The sequence below is a fragment of the Mauremys mutica genome, chromosome 3, assembly GCF_020497125.1.
Source record: "Mauremys mutica isolate MM-2020 ecotype Southern chromosome 3, ASM2049712v1, whole genome shotgun sequence".
Lineage (NCBI taxonomy): Eukaryota > Metazoa > Chordata > Testudines > Geoemydidae > Mauremys > Mauremys mutica.
In genome coordinates, this window is record NC_059074.1 from 64,433,730 (window position 1) to 64,453,734 (window position 20,005).

Genomic DNA, 20,005 nt, shown 5'->3' on the forward strand with positions numbered 1-20,005 from the left:
GGGTGGGTGAACGCCCCTTAAATAACTTTGCTCTTGCTGGGCAGATTTTAGTCATGTGATTACTCCCTTTTCCCACACTTTCTGAAAAGAGTGTCAATAGTGGCATAAAGAAGGGACTAAACATGGAGACCAACAACAACCAGTTAAAATCCAATATGGCCAACATGGAAACTATACCTGAAATTCTTCCCCAACACACTCTATACCTCTCATAGGAGTGTGCCTAAAGAAATATTTTTTTTAAAACTTCTCTGAAGGGCCTTGTGCAACTCCCCCCTACCCCCAGTTTTATCTAGCCTGTTTTGTGTGCCTCCAACTGTCTGGATTGATTGACTGATGAGTGGGTATCCTATGCTGGCCTTACCAAGACAAGATTTTCTAAGTTTGAAGTCAGTTGGACTGCTCTCCTGCTTAAAGTGCAGTGTGTGCTTAAAGTGCCTTGCTGAATAGGGATGAACTGCTAAATCGGACCATGAGGAATTGTATTATATCTGCAGCAACCACCTGTGCTTCAGTCTCCAAAAGTTTGTTCAAACAAAAGCCCCTATGTATCTTCCCTTTCATCCAATGTATTGATGGCTTTTCTGTTAGGATGTAACTAGATCTGAGTGAAATGATTGGTAGTAGCAGCCTGAAGTTATGGGGATAAACAGATTTTATTTTCCTGCATAAAAAGACAGAACATGGCTCAGATTGGCTGAACATCCAGAAATTCTTTCCATCTGATTGCTGTATTTGCCAGCCATTCTGGGATATCTCTTTTTCAGAACGATGATGTCTTGTGAAATGATTTAGCTTCACTAATCACAGATATTGTTTCCAATAGAAGGGGTGCATTTTTAAAATGCTTTATATTTAGAGGTTTTTTTTATTTCAAAGTAATCAGAGATTCTTTATGGCTTACTAGTAGTTACCCTAGAAGATGTCTAATTTTTTAGTGGGGTATCATTGTATTCTTAGCATTTAGTATCCTTTCTGGAGTGCATCAGAGCTTGCCCAAGTTACTGATCTTGTATATTTAAAAAATATAAAAAACAGCCAACAAACAGTGTGAGGATTGATAAATAAAATATTGCCCAACTATATAGGTAAAGCAAAGTGCCATAGACACATTCAGGTCTGCCTTTTTTATGTGGGTAAAGAAAAAAAAATAGTAGTTGACTATCTTTGCAGAGGGCAACTGCTGGAACTATAATTTGCACATGTAAGTAGCTCATTAATGATGAAATTGAGAGCGAAAAAATAAAAGTGATGTAATGTCTATTTCATTTTAACAGCTCAAAGATTTCATTTAAAACTTAGCTGAAAATGGAAGCGTTTTAACAGTATCTTCCAAGATTCTCTAATACTTCTCTGTTTGGGGTTGGTTTTTGTTTGTTTGTTTTTGGGTTGGTTTTTTTGGTGATGGTGGGAGGGAGTTGTGGCATAGCTGATACCAAGAGAGTGAAAACAGGGAACAGTGTTTATTTGGTATATTGGATGCTGTCTATAGTCGCTGCTGGTGGTGGAGACATAGCTTTGTTACAGGCTTCTGTGCAATGCTTGTAGCATCTCTTCCCAAAAATGCAGGAACAGACGGGAGCATCTGGAGAGATTTTCCCTGCGGATGTATAGCAAATCCTAAACTTCAATAATTAGAGCGGCTGTCAATGGGAATAAAAACTTCAGTATATACAGACTACATATACGCTGCATTTAAGAAGCAAAAAAATATTTGCCATCTGGAGAACTCGTAGCTGGACAGTGTTTGCATGTTAAAATAGTCATAAAATGGAAAATCTTGAATTTTTTAAGCCATTGGCAGTGGAATGTGTCAACGTGTCCTTTTTGGAAATTCATTTTTGTGTCAATAAACATCTTACCTTCCAGAGCCCAAGGCTATTCCTGAAATAATGGCCTGGGAGAGTCTCTTCTTCTAAATTCAGAAATTAACAAATGTAGATCTCTTCCTTTTGACTGGCAGGAAAACCACTTTTAGCCAGAGCCGCCAATAGTCTGCTTAGTCCCCAAATGATTTCTCCTACCCTCCTAGTTCAGTACACCTGTTACATTTTAATTGCTTACCTAGTAGCTAACAAGATAATACCTTTAATATTTAACCGTCATTAACAAGCTTTTATTAATTGTTGAGTGGCAAAAGTATACCGGTACTTGCCCCTGTACTGGACACAGAAAATGACATTGGCGTCTAATTCTGATTCCACTGTCACTAGTTGTAGAGTGAGGTACTTCCACTGACTTCAATGGAATTATTCTTGATTTGCAGCCATGTGAGATTAGAATCAGGTCTATACTCCCTACATCAGAATGGTTTACAATCTGAATTAAACTGGCTTTGGCAAGAGACTCCTGGCTTTGATCTCAATATCTCACTGCCTCAAGGAACTCCTGGGGTTTTTTCTCACTGTTTTATTTCCAAATCAGAGGTGTTAGTGGCTTAGTTTGCTCATCCAGCCTGTTACTTTGAAAGGAATGGAGAAGCTGAACGTAGAGGCGCTGAGAGACCTGGCCAAGTGCAGGAGAGACCTGTCAGTTTGCCCTGCAGCTTCAGCTAAGGACCAGCTCTATTCCAATTGTCTCTGTATTACAAGGAAGCTTGAGGAGGAGGAGAAATCATGGAGACAGTTCCCAGAATGTCACTAATATGGTGGTGGGGCAGGGAAAGTGAGAAATCACAAAGGTCCCCAGTAGTGGAGTAACTAGGCGATAAATAAGGAAGGTCCATGTGTCCAATGCAAAACTAATGGGGAGAGGAATTGCTAGTAGGATGCCAGCACTTCACTAGACACCTTGGCACCGTTTTGTGACATCTGATTTCTATAGCTACAAACGAAGCATATATGCAAAAGTTCCTTTTGTTTTCCTGCCTGCTTCAACTATACCATATGCTGTCAGAAAGGGAATCCAAAAGAGAAGTTTTACCTCAAAGGACCTTAAACTATATGTAACCTGTTTTTTTAATCCATGTGTCTGTAAGCTTTGTATAGGGCTAAGGATAAACAAACTAAAATGTGCAGCAAATCCTATCAGAATACTATTGAAGAACTCTGCTTTATGCATAAAGAGCCCATCTAACCTGAGTACTTGAAATATACTTAAGCTGCTATGATTTAGTATTAGCAGCTTTTCCATAGGAAAGGTGATATTTCAACTGGCAATTTCCAATTACAAATAAAATTGTGAGGCTGGAAAAATATACCTACTGGAATTCACAAAATTCCCGTGAAAACAAGAGAGGAAGTCTTCTCCTAGCTTGAAACTGAATGTGGAAAAGACATTAGATATTGTCATCATCTGAATCGAAGCCCGATATCTTTACCCGGTGACTAATGTGGAAAAACAGTGACTTAACGGGTAAAAATAATGTCTGTAAGAGCAGTCTTTGGCTTTTTATTTCAGCTCTTCAGAATTTGGAACTTTAGATACCCAAGTGAAGTGCATAAGTGGAAAATACAGCATCAAACTGCTACTGTTAAGAGAAAATAGGTTAGGGTTGATTTTGCTGGTCAACCTTTTACACATTCCTTGCTAATTTTAAGCAGAAAAGTGTTACTGAGTGTTAGAACAATATAAAATCAACGTTCTATTTGCTGAGGCTAAACGGCTCTTGGGGAGACAGGTGAGTTGGTGGGGAAGGGGGAAGAGAGAGTGATACCACAGAGTCACATGGACATAGTTGAGAGTCCCAAAGATTCAGGTATTTGGATAAGCTTTAGATATGCATCCACACTTTATGATGGCTATCCAAATTTAAACTTCCAAACTTTTGAGCTTTAACCATCAGGCTTGGTAAAGTTTCAATACCTTACTCAATAAATAAAAAGAGGAGAGTCCACACACTCATATAATTCTTTAATATTATTTCCGAACAATCTCAGAAGAAATGCCAGGTGTTTTCAGATACCATCATAGAGGCTATGCTTCATACAGTGAACACTGTGAATAAGTGCTGTCATCCAACTAACAATCCTATTTTTTGATAATCCCATACCAAAGACCACTAAAATCAGGGGGAAAGACTTCCAATGACTTCAGTAGGTTTTGGGTTAGGCATTTGGAACCTAAGCAGAATGTAGTCAACAAGATTACTACCAGTTGTGGGTTAGCATATATTGGTTAAATTAAATGTACATTACACTGGAGTTTAAAAGAATACAAAAGTATTACAGTAAATAAATAGAAACAATTGTGTACTACATTGAAGAGTTGGAATTAGGAAATGTGTGCATACTTTTTCTCACAATAGAAATTGTTGGCATCTTGGAGAGACTGAAGTTATAAAGAGTCTTTGCAAATAATCCTGCCTTGGAATTCTGAACTACTTCTCATTAATGGAGAGGAAGTTGTGGTATCTCTGGAACCTTGGAATGCCGGTCTGTTGTCACAAGTGGTTTTAATTATTCTGATTGAAGAACATGAGACAAACAAATCGTGGTCCCACTGAAGACAATGACAAATCATGGAGTTTGGTCCTATGAATCTACTTTTCTCTTGATTACCTCTGCCTAGATTCTCAGAAATCAGACTGTGCTTTAGCAATATTTCTTTGATTTCCCATGAAGATGATATTATTATTTGTTATCTCTAGTTATTGTGCTAGGAGTGGTACAAACATACAGGAAGAGTTTTACAGAATTAAATAATGAGCTCTGTATAACTTTTACTTTTGTGTTTAATAGTTAATTTTGTTTCAGTTAATGTCTTTCTTGTAGTTGTAACCCCTTGGGGGTTTAGAGAGCATGGCCCCTTAAAAATCTTTTTCCTAAGGGGAGAGAAAGGAGGGAAACTCTGGGGGTGTGGCTCTGGAGCTCCAGAGAGAGAAGGGCTGCAGCAAGCAGGCCCTTGCAAAGTGAAGCAGTGGAAAACCTGCCAGAAGCTTGGGATGGACAGGGTAGCCAACCGGGGACAGTCCAGGACAGGAGCCAGAAGGAGCACTGTGCCAGGGAGGAATTTCCCGAGAAGGACAGGCCGCAGCTGGACCCTGTATCACGGCTGCCCAGAGCTGCATGGGGCTGTGAGTACTGCGGCTTGTGACTCTGCATTGGGAATAAGGAGGGAGGCTGCTAGCTAGTTAAATGGGAAGGTGGTCCCTCTGCATGGCTTTGCAGAGAGCGGCAGAAGAGGGCACAGGAGGGGTTTGTTGGGGGACAGTTCACTGGAGCCGAAGACGACCAGGAGCACCCAAGACTCACCACTGGACTGGAACTTTGTTCAGGACTCCTGGACTCTGTGTGCAGACAGATTGCTCGGTGTCTGCCCTTCCAGACTGTGCTCCCACTGGGCCCAGGGGGCCTTGGCTTGGATGCAGCCCTGTTTTACCACTCCTCCTATATTCACCTTGTTGTTTTTCTCCTCTCATCCCTCTGTAAATAAATATTTCCCTTTCTTATATCCATTGTGCTTTTCCTGTGGGTGGGTGTGTTCACTCAGGGGGGGTTGGAACAGGTGCTCCTGGGGTGGAAGGGATTTGTCCTGCTGCATTCCTGCGCACGCCTTCTCTTGGCTAGAGCTGCCTGCAGAGCAAACTCTGTCTTGGCCATGAGGGCTCTAAAGTTACATAGTTCTCACCTCTTTGATTTTTACTCTTTTCTGTATACACAATAAAGTGTAATCCCCGGTTATAAAAACTCCTGTTTAATTAAACCTGAGTAATATCCATGAGGTTGTAATGTACTCTGCAATGTATTTTGGTTTTCTCACATCTGACACAGTTGGGCTGGGGAAATCTTCACTCCAGGTTCAACAGTGAAGAGGGAGGATGTGGGACAGTCTGTAAAGGTTGTAGTGGCCCTCAAAACCAGAACTACCTCAGTAAACCAGGACTTTGGGTTACCCTGTGTTATTCTCTCACTACTAATGGTAGGCTCCATCTTGAATAAACACACAATTAGTGAGACATGTTTGCATTTGGGTAGGCCTGGTGCTACTTTGCCCTAAATTTAATATCTGGGCCAAGTTCTTCCTTTATTAGGTCACAGGGTTCTGCAATCCTTTCTCCTTTAATAACTAGCTGGTTAAGAGTTCTTGGAGCCAAAAGTGATTGGGCCAGCTGGTGCAGGAGAGAGTAGAAAACAAGTTTAGATCAAATGAGTGTTCTTCTTTTTGTATGTTAGGAATGATGGACCTGATTCTGCTCTGTTATACTGGTTTCAAACTGGTGTAACTCCACTGATCCAGGCATTACTCCAACTTACACATGTTAAAGTGCGAGGAGGATCAGGCCCAATATGTGACTTTTGAAGCTTGCAATGTTAATGTGAAACATAAATTCCCTGGCCGGGTGTGCCTTGCTAGGGCAAGTACTGTAGTACATAAAAATACTAATATAATTCTTTTCAAACTGTGGCCCAGAGAGCACTGGTGGTATGGGGAGCAGTTGCTAGTCACATGCTGCTGGTTGTGCCTCTTTCTTTATAGCCTTTTTCTACAGATGCCCTGGCTCTTGAGTGAAGCACATGTGTGCCAGCAACAGCTGTAGAAGAGGAGGTCTAACCTAGCACCTTACATGAAGGGCTCTTGCAACCCCAAGAGGAGAATAGGACATGAATACATAGCTGTCAGGGGGACTAAGACAGCCAGTAGACATAGTCTTGGGGCTGGAGACCGGGGCTTCAACAGTGAGACATGACACAGGGGTGGAGGCAGAAAGCAAGGGCTGAAAAGTGGTGAAGGGTAGAGCAGGTGACTGGGCAGGGAGGGGATGCTATGGAACAAGGAAGAGAAGTATAAGTGACTGGGTGGAGGGGGGGAAGCACCAGGTAGTAGGGTAGAGAGGAAGTGTTGGGTAGCGGGGCAGGGAATAGCAGGAGAATGGGCAGAGAAAAGGCACTGGGAGCAGGGGAAGCTGGAGTAAACATATGAGGCAGAGGAGAGAAACTTAAACAAAAGTGAGATAGTGGGGTTAGTTTGGGGGGAAAGGAAACTAATTTGATTCTGAAGTTTCTGTAAGTTCAGTAACTACCAATGCCTGCACTGGCCACACGGCCAGTGAACAGGATTGGGATGGGAGTGCTGGGAGGAGATGTGCTCCCTGAGACAGTTTCTCTCTGAAGAAGTGGGCCACACTATAACATGGAGTAAAGCTGGCACAGGGGACACAGAAGGACAATTTTACACACACATCATGTGCCACCTCTGGGAAGGCCTCCAGGGGCAACTCCCATTAACCTCAATGGCAGCTCCACATGTGGGAGGCCTGCAGGAGCCAGCTGTTAACTGCAAGGGCTCAAACAGCAATTTGAAAAGAAAAACCAAGAATGGGTGAGTCATTTGTATTCTAAATGTAAATGTCAAGGACCCACTGGTGCAGCCTGCCCCAAACCCACTGGCTGCAGAAACTCATGCTCTGTGGCTCAGTTCCTATGCTTCTGGATTGCAAATCACCTTTAATGCTTGTTCTTGGCAAAAGCGAGGTCTAGTCTGCATGATCCAGCTCTGTGACCTCACGCATGTGCTAGGCCTCTCTCCAGATGCTTGCTTGCTGCCAGGCTTTAATTTGGAGCAACAGATCCAACCAGCAAAGCAGAGCGTAACAGCTCCTCATGGAGAGTCACAGGAGAATTGTGGCATAGACAAAGGCTGTGCAGTGAGATTTTTGGTTGGCTTCTCCTGCTATTTTCTAACCTGTGCCTCAAGCAGCATTTCATTATCTGAAAACAGCCAACCCAGCTGCTGTGTGGGGCTCTCTAAGGCTCCAGCGCTGCAAATGACTTCACATGGGCAGATGGAGTCTGTTGGCTTTCAGGAGCCTTCAGCAGTTACTTTCCCTTTGATTCTCAGCTGAGCAAAGCTTTTCAGAAAGAAATCTCTCCCCGCTTCACCTCCCTCCCAGCTCCTGACAAGATATACTGATCTCCTGCCTACACCAGTTCTCCTGGGGGTATTTCAATACATCAGCTCAGATTGATTTGAGATGTGAAACACTAATCATCCTTCTGCTTTTGAGTATGATAAGGTGACACCAGTGGCTGGCTAGCCCAAGAGCGATTAGGTATGTATGCCTCCTAGCTAGGATTGTCCAAAAGAGCAGAGGCTTTTAGAGTCAAAGGAGCTAGTGTGAATTAACTTTCTAACCTGCTTGGAGGGTTCATAGTGAGACAGTATGTTCAACATTTGCTTGTCCTGGCTTCAAATGCCCAGTAAGATATTTCCAAAGATTACACAGAAATATTTCTGATATGGCGCCCTTGAAACTTCATGTCAAACCCAATCCTATGCATCATCCAGCGCCCTCAGCTTTCACTGATTTGGGTGTGGAGAGTGCTCAGTACCTTGCAGGACTGGGCCTTGTATAAGCAAACTGAGGTGGCTGCCAGTCATAGAAAGATAACAACAGGAGGCACTTCTGATGCAATTTGTGTGGGTTCCGTAAGCTGCCCAGCACTCAGCAGCGATCAGTTGGATCATCATGAACTGTCAGGTGCCTTCATACTGGGAGGAGCTAAAGGTTTCTGAACCATCTTGGCCAATATGTCACATCTTAGAAAGGGGAGGAACTCTGAGAGGAAAAACATAAGCAGCTTTGTACAACAAAGATGAATAGTGCTTCTCGAGGAAGGGTTCTTATTGACAAGACCTTTTTTTTACAAAGCTAAAAACAGCAGTGCAGTCTTACTAACCTGAGAGGATTTGACAATAGGCAACGATTTGATGATCATTGCTAAAAGCCAAATGCCTTTCAGGCAACTTGAAAAAAGGTAAATCAGGGGTGAAAATCCTTCTGTCCGTTCATTGGTTACATGAAGGCTGAATAAATGGCAGCGGGAAAGCTAAAGAAAAATGAATGACTTTAATTTCTCATTTGTCAAGAGATTGGACTATTTATCCTTTCATTTATTTTGATGTCAAGGCCTTCTTTTTGTTTATTGGATACATATTTTTCCAGTAGGCCTTGTCTTTTACAGGATGAAAAATATCAATGGTGCAAAAGTGATTGATTTATAATTAAAGACACTTTGGAAAGTTTTTGGCTCATTTTCCTTTGATTTCCTAATTCTCAAATTCAAAGGGGAAAAGCTGGGATTTGGCATGCATTTGTAAAAGGAAAAAAGACATTCAATGAAGGGATCAGACTACAAAGAAAAACGTGCAGAAATCTTGGACCATAGAGGATTAAAGAATGTGACAGACTTGTTCTTGCTTTGCTGTTAGGCCCTATGGGCCAAAATGTGCCTGGCATCATTTATACCCGAAGGAGGGGAACGGAGCAACCAAGACAGCTCCAAAAGCTTCACTTCAGTGGATCTTCTGGGTCTCTCTCTTTCTCTCTCACAAAGGAAAGAAATAAAATATAACTAGTGCACACTAACTCTGCAGTTCTTGGGGCTCAGCGGGGGAAGTTCCAAGAGAGTCAGATGCTACACTGCTCCTCTGGCCCCACTTCCTTCCTTTCAGCATGGAATAGCTGTACAAGCCATTCTACTATTGGTGATTTTGTGCCTGGGCCAAATCCACCACACTGATTGGATGCAGGTACAGGGCCAAAGTTAAGGCTGCTTTCAGAAGCATTAACCTAGGTAGACCTATCCACCTACGTATCCAGCACCTCTGAAGGGGAGGACACCATGGATGGTACCGTCCTCCTGAAGGGTGTCAGAAATGCACAGTGTCATTGTCAGGCAATGCAAATTTTTGGCTCCACTGAGGTCTGGTCTACACTATGGGGCGGGGCTCGAACTAAGGTATGCGACTTCAGCTACGCGAATAGCGTAGCTGAAGTCGAACTACCTTAGTTCGACTGACTTACCCATCCAGACGCGGCGGGGTCGAACTCCGCGGCTCCAAGGTCAACTCCGCCACCGCCGTTCGCGGTGGTGGAGTTCCGGAGTCGACCGGAGCGCGTGGGGAGTTCGAACTATCACATCTTGATTAGACGCGATAGTTCGAACTCCGAGAAGTCAAACTCACCGTGTCGACCCGTGCGGTAAGTATGGACCTACCCTAAGTAAAGGTGGCAGTCTCAGGCCCATGGGCTACCATTAAAATTGGGATTTTGTCAGTCACATGCACAGCTAGTGATCTCTGATCTAGTTTTAGCTCCATAGTGCTACAAGCAATAATGTAACTATGCAATCCCAAGAACTGCATTCCAGAACACCAAAGTGTTGCAGCCCAGCCTGTCAATAGAAGGTCCATGGAAGCACCACCTTCCCAACTCACTCCACTATCTGCTAGCTGAATTGGCAGCTGCTCAGAGCAGTACTGCTGGAAGACTCCCAGCAGCCCTGTAATACGCTCTCAGAGACCTCACCACCTTCAACTCCAGCAACTCCCCCTGCCAGCCCCTGTGCCTGTAACTCTCTTCTCCCTCACCTACAGCTCAGGGGGTGTGGCTCTGGCCAGTACAAGCTCCTTCCCCATAGAGCCCCTTGCCTTCCTCCCTGGCCCCCAGAGCTCCCTCCCATCCTCTGGCCCAATAGGAGCTGGATGGAGCCCTGAAAGTGTTACAGCTGCCTATTGGGGCAATGAAAAAGCTCAGAGGGCTAGATTCATCTTGTGCCAGTGCACAGCCCAGCACAGGGAGCAGTGGGGAGGGCAGCTTCATTTCCCCTATCCTCGAGTTGCTTCAGCCCTGCGGCAGGTTAGGCTAGAATAGCCCTAAAGGCTGCCTTAACTTGTGCCCCTGCTGCAATGGCACTGCCCCTGTATCTGGAGAATCCCAGGGTATTCATGGGAGTCCACGGCCAGCTGCATGGTGGCCCTTTGCCTGCACATCCATTCTAGCCCCAGCTCTTCTCCCTAGCCTCATGCAGGTGCAGCTTCTTCAGAGCCCTCTTTCCAGAGATGACTTCTGCCCCCAGCTGCTTGGGGACCTCCAAGGGAAAAGTGATACAGGTGTAGGCTATTGTGACATGCTATACCTCAAAACAACACCCTGTAACCCCCCACAGTTATCACTGGTATATGGTGGTGATGTTTCATACAAAGCATGCCTTGTAAGGTAAACCAGCCTGGCCCGCCAGAGTGCTTACCCTGGCGAGCCGTGTGCCAACGGTTTCCAATCCCTGGTGTACAAAGTGATGAGATTTTGCTGTATGGTTGCTATTGAAATATGTTATGAGTTTGGGAGACACCCACTGGTAGGTCTCCAGGGACAACAAAAGTGGTGACCCACACCCAAATGGGCGTTAAGCGACCATCATGAGCCATTGACCAGCAGGGGAATTGTAAACAAGAGATTTACAATTCTGTAAGAGACAGTTGTGCAAGCACCACACAATGGGGATTGCTCAACTCTGTGACTCAGCAAGGCCCACCAGGACATACCTGGGCCCAGAATCTTCCCTGGGACAGGAATTGAGAGTATAAAATAAGGCACAATGGCACCAGGCGATCACCTCACACCTACTCCACCTTCGCTGAAGGCAACAAGAACGCTGGGAAGACAAAGACTTTGAACTGAAGAGACTTGTCCCAGGCTGAGAAGGAAATTCAGCCTGTGTATTAAGAATTGTAACCTACCTGCAACATCCAGCGGGGTGAGAAAAGCTGTTTGATTCAAATCTTGCATAGTCTGAAAGTTTAATATTCAGGATGCGTGTTTACTTTTTATTTTCTTAGGCAACTATCTCTGACCGTTATACCTACCACTTAAAATCTATCTTTCTGTAGTTAATAAACTTATTTTAATGTATTTTTACCAGTGAGTTTATCTAATGTGCTTGGGGACTCTGCTCAGATTACAAAGGCTGGGGTATGTTCACTATCCTTTGACGAAGTGGCAAACTAATTAATGAGCTTGCATTGTTCAAAAGAAGGTCTTGAGCAGTGCAAGACAGTACATTTCTGAGGTGAAAGGCTCGGAGCTGGGGGTGTTGCTAGTGTCTCCCTCTGTATAGTTCATGAGTGGCTTAGGCTTTATGTCGACACCCAAAAGTCGACAAAACAAAAATCGCCAAAGGGTGTTCACACTTGTTCCCTCTGTTGACAGATCATGTCCACATTGTGGGCACCATCATCGACAGTGTGAGCAATGCACTGTGGGTATATATGCCACAGTGCAGTGTTGTGTGACGGTGGAGCTGACCGCTGCGCATCTTGGGAGGATTCCTTCCGAGTTCTCCCACAGCCTCCTCAGCTGCCGGGTGCGGCATCATGAGTAGCTCTGTGAGCTCCCGTGCTGAGGAATGTCAAAGCAATGCAGCAGTCTCTCCTCCCCGCCTCCCTGCAACACCAGTCTGCTTGCTGCTGTGTTCCTAGTGCAGGACAGAACAGAAGCATTCCAATGATTTGTTCATGTTCCCCAAACAGCCGCATACTCAGCTGTCAGATACTTCCTGCAGCAGAGATCAAAACACTGAGCAGAGGGATTAGGGCAGGCATTCTGGGATACTGGCGGAAGCCAGTTCTGTCGACAAAACAAACAGCAGTGTCTACACTGACTCTTTGTCAGCAATAAAGGGGTGGGGAGGGGAGTCTCTTGTAGGGGTGGAAGTCTTTTGTTGCCAAAAGCAGGCATTTTTCCCAACAAAAGTCTCATTGCAGTGTGTATGCTCTCACTGTTCTGTCACAAAAGGCAGTTTCTGGTGACAAACTTGGTAGTGTAGACAAAGCCTAAGAGAGCATTCATGCCATTTCGATGTTTTTACGGTCAGTCTTGACCAAGCCCTGGCTGGGATGATTTAGTTGGGGTTGGTCCTGCTTTGAGCAGGGGGTTGGACTAGATGACCTCCTGAGGTCCCTTCCAACCCTGATATTCTATGAATTTAGCTGGGTGTGTCTCTGTATGTGGGTGGCTGAGTGATAATGGCACCTGGAGGGTTTTAAGGCTTGTCACTAACAAAGCATCGTGAGAGACAACCCAGGCTGGAGAGTTAAAGGACCACACCAGTCCCACAGTTCCAGGTTGTATCTCTGGGATCCTGTCACAGCTGTAGCATCTTTTCTTCAGGCTCTCACTGGATCAGAGGGGAGGGACAATGTGGGTTTCCTCAGCCCACTCATTCTTCATCCTGGCGTGTCCAGTCTCCACCCCTGGAGAATGAAACAGACCCCATCTTGTATAGGAAGGAGAGTGATCTATGGATCCAGAAAGTGGGGGAAGACAGTAACGATAATCTAAGGCAATGTGAGAACTAGCTAATTTGTGACTGGATTTGACATATCTCTGATTAGCTGAGTAATTAGCTGTGATACATTTTCCAATGGGTCTATACCATTGCTTTGTTAAACTTTTAGTATTTTTACTTTTGTCTACATTTAAGAAAACTGGGTCTAAATTTTTGATTCAAGATTAAATGGGCCTGATTGGATATTTTTAATAGGAACATTTCTCATTACTACACAGACCACAGCAATTACATTTGGGAAAGTCTAAAATAGACTGATTATGTCAGAATAACATTATATAAATATACTTACATTGACTTCCTTTGAACTCCATCTGCTACCCAGAGAGCAAATACATTCTAGTTTGAATAAATTTGTACATGGGTTGCCAATTTTAAGTTGCCCACTCATTTTTGTCAAAACAGCAGAGATGTGGCCCAAGTTTCTGCAAATGTATTACTTTTTTTATTCATGTAATGATGAAGTTAGTATTTACCACTAATTATATTTTGTGGAACGTTCCCATTCCTATGGAATAAAGATCAGCTAGAATCATCAGTCCCTCTCTGGTACAATAAATACGTTGGCACAACAGGAGACATAGAGAGGGGAATTCCATTCCTACCTCTGAATTGCTTGCCTTTTGTGGGTTTAAACCACATGTGGACTCACCAAGTTTCGGCCTCTATGGCACTTTTGCAACCAAACTATAAACCTGGAAAGTAAGGGTTTATAATGGAAACACAGATAGACCCTTAACCATAGCACATGGCTTGCATGCACACAGAGGACAATCACAGGCTTGCAACAGAGTTTCAAATTATTCTATTGAATTACAGAAAGGGTTATTATTAGTTCCCACCAACCTTGTTATTTATAGCGGTTTGCAGTGATTAAACTCGCTAACAACTTTTATCTAGAAGCTGCTTAGCATATCAAGATTTTTCAAACATTGTAATTTGATATATTAAAGAGATAATGTTCATGGAACAAAACAGTGTAGCAGGATAATAGTTTCCTGCTGCCAGTTTAATGCTGAGAGGCTGTTGATGTTTGTGATAGTGACTTTATTTTTAGGATGAGGTGGACTCTGGGCCGAATGGCTGATGTAGCTTCTGCAGAGTAGTTCTATGGCTAATCTTTGCATGTGGGGAGAATTCCTGCCCCATAAATCTGGGCAGAAACCAGGCTAGTTCATATATATATGAAAATATACCACTTTTGTCAAAGTGGACATTAACCCTGGTGCCCTGGTGGTCCGACCAAATTCTGCTTTAAGTAGTTGCACTCTGCCATCCTGAATTTGCCCTACAGTTTCCACTGAATAAAGTATTTGTCACTTACTGCTTTATAGTGCCATGCAGTGTTGCTGCACACTGCTAAGCAGTGGCTACATTTCAGTCCCAGAAGTGGTTGCACTTTGATGGGAGGAGGAAGTGAGACAGCACTGGGTCTGTTTGTGTATTGTCTATAGTACATGCAGAGAGAGAGAGAAGCATACTCTTCAGTTCCCAGTGCTGCAAAGATCATACTGTACACTAAACCCAGAGATTTGTAGGGGAGCAAGTAGGTTGCATTACTCATGACAGATATATTGTCAGGGATTTCAGTTTTAGCCTGTCTTGGCATTTGTGAAGTTACATAATATTTTAGGAGAATTACAATTTGGGGATCCATTTTTTGCTATCAATATCAGATTTTTCTAGAAGACAGGTGTATATTTTTGAGTAGGTGAGCCAACTTTTATAAGAAAAAGAGTATGCTCTTTGACAGCCATCCAGGAAAATGGTCTTTGGGGACTGTCATTGTATGTTTATATAGTGCCTTGTAAAATGGACCCCCAACCTGGTTGTGGCCTTTAGTTACCATCACAATATAAATGTTTAATATCAATAATAACAATCATGAGGTCAAATTCTCCCCTGGGATGTACGTGTATGTTCTGGGCACACATGAATTTTGCCTTTCTGAGCCCTCTGGTACTGCTCCTATGACCTCATCCAATGCCCACTGCAATCAAAGGAAAAGCTCCTATTGACTGCAGCAGGTGGTGGATCGGGCGGTTTACATTCATGTTGCTGTGAAATGTCACTTCCGAGGAAGTAGGACCTTCTACAGAAGAGGAAATCAGCTCATGCAAATTTCAGCACTTGTCTAATAGTAGGAGTGAAGAAGACCCGTTCACATTGGAGAGATTTTTGTTAATCACATCAGTGCTGTTCAAACAGCATATCCTTTAGTCAATTAAATTCTAATTTAAAGGCAGTTCATTGGTATGTGTTGTTCATTTATGTGCATTAACTACAACTACAGTGCAAATAAGTACATTAACTGCAAGTCAAGTATATCTGAAATCGTATGGGATAGCGGATTACCTCAAACTAATGAATGACACTAAACTTTAAGAGCTTTAAATACTGCACTTTGATGTCACAAAGGATTTGGATTTTTTTATCCACACAGGGGATTAAGGCAAAGTGGCAAAGGCAGATCAAATACTGGGAGCACATAGTACCACATGGAAAAGTCTGACTTGGTACCCTTTCTGTACCTTTTCTGCTGTATGTGTAAATAAAATAAACAACTGGAAAGCAGTTGTGGCAAGCCTCCTCTCTGGTAATATCTGGAGTTGAGACAGTGAAATGTATATACTCATGCATTTCTCTAGGCCTACCTCAAGGCACTGGTTGCTTTAGAGCAAATCTTCCTGAGGACTATGTCATAAAATGCTCCCAGAGATTCACATTTAGATAGCTTGTTTGTTGAAAGAAAGGCTAGATGTCCTATGTACACAGGGCAATTAGGGCTGCCGGTGAGGAAGCATCTTCCATAAAAATGGCCATATTGGATGAGACCAATGATTCATTTAGTCCAGTATCCTGTCTTCCAACAGTGCCCAGTGCCAGATATTTCAGAGGGAATGAACAGAACAGGGCAATTTCGAGTGATCCATCCCATGTCATCCAGGCCCCACTTCTGGCAGTCACAGGCTTAAGGACCACATAAGAATGGCCATACTGAGTCAGACCAAAAGTCCATGTTGCCCAGTATCCTGTCTTCCGACAGGTGACTAATGCCAGGTGCCCCAGAGGGAAGCAAGTGATCCATCCTGTTGCCCATTCCCAGCTTCTGGCAAAAACCAGATCATGGGGTTGCATCCCTGATCATCTTGGCTAATAGCCATTGATGGGCCTGTCCTCCATGAATTTATATAATTCTTTTTTTAATCCCGTTATACTTTTGGCCTTCACAACATCCCATGGTAATTGTGGTTGTGTGAAGAAGTACTTCCTTATGATTGTTTTAAATCTGCTGCCTATTAACTTCACCAGGTACCCCCTGGTTCTTGTGCTATGAGACCAGGCAAATACATTCTTATTTGCTTTTTCCAAATCATTCATGATGTTATAGACTTCTATCATATCCCCCTTAGGCATCTCTATTCTAAACCCCCATCTTTCTAATCTTTCCTGAAATAGTAGCTGTTCCATACCTCTAATTTTTGTTGTCCTCCTCAGTACCTATTCCAATTCTAATACACATTTTTTAAGATGGGGTGACCAGAACTGCATGCAGTATTCAAGCTGTGAGTGTACCTTGGAGTTATATGGTGGCATTATGATAATTTCTGTCTTATTATCTATCCTGTTCCTAACATTCTGTTAGGTTTATTGGCTCCCACTGCATATTGAGTGGATGTTTTCAGAGAACGACCCACGATGACTCCAAGATCTCTTTCTTAAGTGGTAACACCTAATTTAGAACCCATCATTTTGTATGTATAGCTGGGATTATGTTTTCCGATGTGCATTACTTTGCACTTATCAACACTGAATTTCATCTGCCATTTTGTTGCCTAGTCACCCAGTTTTGTGAGATTCCTTTGTAACTCTTCGCAGTCAGCTTTGGACTTACACATTGGGGTTCTCAAACTGTAGCCCATGGATCATTGGTAGCGTGTGAAGAGCTGGCATGTCACATGGTGCTAGCTCCTCCTCCTGACTTTCAACACGTGAAGTGTAAGAGTCAGAGAAGGGGACCTGGTGGCAGGGAAGCATGTGCAGTGACGCAAGGGGAGAGAGCGAGAGAAGAGAGGCACAGAAGAATCAAAGTAGACAGTGGCTTAACTGTTTTCAAAGCAGCTCAGAATGTTCACTGAATTAAGGACAGTTCCAAATACAGAAACACTTTCCTGATATTACTTTTCTGTGCAAGCAAGTGCTGCAGTTGCCACAAAGGTGTTATGGGTAAAGTGGAGGTGGTCCATTAGGTAGTCTGACCATTGAGGACAGGACAAATTGTTTGTGAGACACTCTATAACAGGATGGTCTGCACCTTTAAGGTTTGGGAGGCCTGGGCTGGCCAGCTCTGTTCAGTCATCAAACCCAGCTGGAAAGGGAATAAGTGATTATAGAAGCTGGCAAGGGCTCAGTTGAGGGGGCTGTTGCAGAAGGGCAGTTGGAGCTTCTCGTAGGTCTTGGAGGAGGATAACTCCTAGGCAGATGGCTCGGAGAAGGAGGACAGAGGAGTAGCAGGAGGGAGATGAGCTCCTGCAGTAGGCCCGAAGCAGGAGGGACTGAGAGAGGCAGTGCAGAAATGCCCTGGGGATGGTAGGCCAAGTTGGGCAGAGGAACAGTTTTGTGTTCAAGGTTTTCCCTGCATTCTACACTGGAGAAATAAAAATGTGCTTTGAAAGAGACTGTGGGTGTGACAGTGGATACGTCTTCACCACAATAAAAAATCCATGGCACCGAATCTCAGAGCCCTGGTCAATTGACTCAAGAGTCTCCAGTGTGATCCTGAATGTCTACACTGCAATGTTCGGCCCGGCAGCCCAAGTCAGCTGACCCAGGCCAGCTACAGCTCTGCCCCAGAGTTTTTATTGCATTGTAGACATTCCCCAGTGAGCCCTTCACAGGCTGGGGAAACAGGCCAGCACCTTACACACACACAATTAAAAAGTGTGCTCCCTAGAAAAGAGTTTGAGAATCCATGCCTTACATCCCCCTCTTGAGTCTTTCCTCTCTAACCATCCAAAAGCTAGGAAGGGGGCAAGTAAGTCACTGACAGAGGCAAGATAGAAGTGGCCAAAATGTGCTTCCCCTTTACCATTTTTACTTAAGCTGTGATTTGGACAACACTATTCTATTCACTGCACACAAAAAAGCTAAGAACAGATATTTCAATTAGACACTGAGGCCTGTTCTATTATAACAGACCTACATTATCTAAAATGGCGGGCAGTTTTGGATCCTTCCATTTCTGGGAACCCCCAAGTTAAACGCTCAGTAGAACTGATCACCCTCAATCCCAGCCTAAATCAATGTGCATTTCAAGTGTATTACATTCTAGAAAGACTGGACCAATCTGTCTCCTAGCTGGGCACTCCAAAAATATGGGAGACCTATGACCGAAATGTGATATATCAAAAGACATTGTGCAATTATTGTGTCCCAAGCAAGAAAGAAGCAGCACAGGAAGCTATTTGGGGCTCTGAATTCCCAGGAAGAATTTAGTTGTTCTGCAATCAGGGCTCTGCCGAATGCAAAAATGTCCATTTTTCAACATAGCCTTTCATTGTTCAGAGCTACACAAGACATACTGTGTAGAGGGTATTTTAAACCATGCATCGCCCAGAGCAGCATGAAGGGGCAGCAAACCTATGAGGGGGCTGAGATTAGCCTCCTGGAAATAATCGTGCTATGTAGTCGAAAGCTATGCAAACGTGATAAGGTATCCTATTCTGTTTCTGATGCATTATCAGGCCTTTGCGGATTAGTGTTAGTCTCAGCACTGAAACGCAGATTTGACTCATGGTGCTCTTATTGTTTATCCGAACGTCAAAAACCTTGCACTGCACTGTTTCTGACACACGCCAAAAAGCCTATAACTGACAGCTCCAGCAACACGTAGGTTCTACTACTACTGTATAGAACAATACAGTATGATTTGCAGAGTGAACACAGCCAAACATATTGAATTTTACGGAAAAAGAAAAAAATGCAGCATTTTGGCAGTTTTATGATGACATGACCAGATCCCCACAAACTCCTGGCAACAATGAGGAGTACATGATGTTCTGGAAAATCAATATATAGCTTGCATAGGGGATCCTGATGAGAACAGTCAGTTATTGAGGTTGGAAATCGCTTATTCCCAAAGTCATAAAACCCTTCATTGCAGGGGCTGTATGTTTCCTTGACAAGGAAGGAACTGGGCATGACCTAGGCTCAGCTTCATGCCTCAAGAAATCTGTGTGTTTGTTTTTCTCAAGTGAGCTTGTAGCCAGGGCAACTTGCAGAATATTATTACTGAAATTGCCCTCTCCTCTCCTGTTGGTGGGGAAATGCAGGGTGATGGCATGAGCCATGCTCCTGTTTCCTAGTTTAACCCATCAAACTCTACTCAAACTTTTCCTTCCCCTACTCCACAGTCTTTTGAATGGTCCCACCTTTCCACTCACCAAAAAAAACCAAAAACCCAATACCCTCAATTACATAGCGCTCAACAGGAAGAATTAAGCCCCTCAAAGTCTTCCGTAGGCTTAATTTATGATCCCATCTCTAAAGTACTATTTGAGGAGAGGAGACACTAACCCAGTCAAAAGTAGAATAGAATTTATTCAAGCTTAGATTTTCAAAGCTGCGTAAGGAAATTAGGAGTCCAGCTCCTAGGAAAATTCGGTAGGAATTGGGCACCTAACCCCTTTCACTTCCTTGATAATCCCAGCCTTAATTCCCTGACTGGCTGAAAATTGCTGGAGCCTCATGGTTTAATACTAGTGTGAGCCTCAGGCCACATTTCCCCTCTACTTTTGGAAAAATGCAGTGCAGTTTTTCAGGCCCAGCTAATCCCCTCCCATACACCATCTCAGTCGTCAGCACAGCCTGCTAATCACTTTACACACACAGAGCAGTTAAAGAAAGAGATGTACTATGCAGAATGAGCCGACCATTCA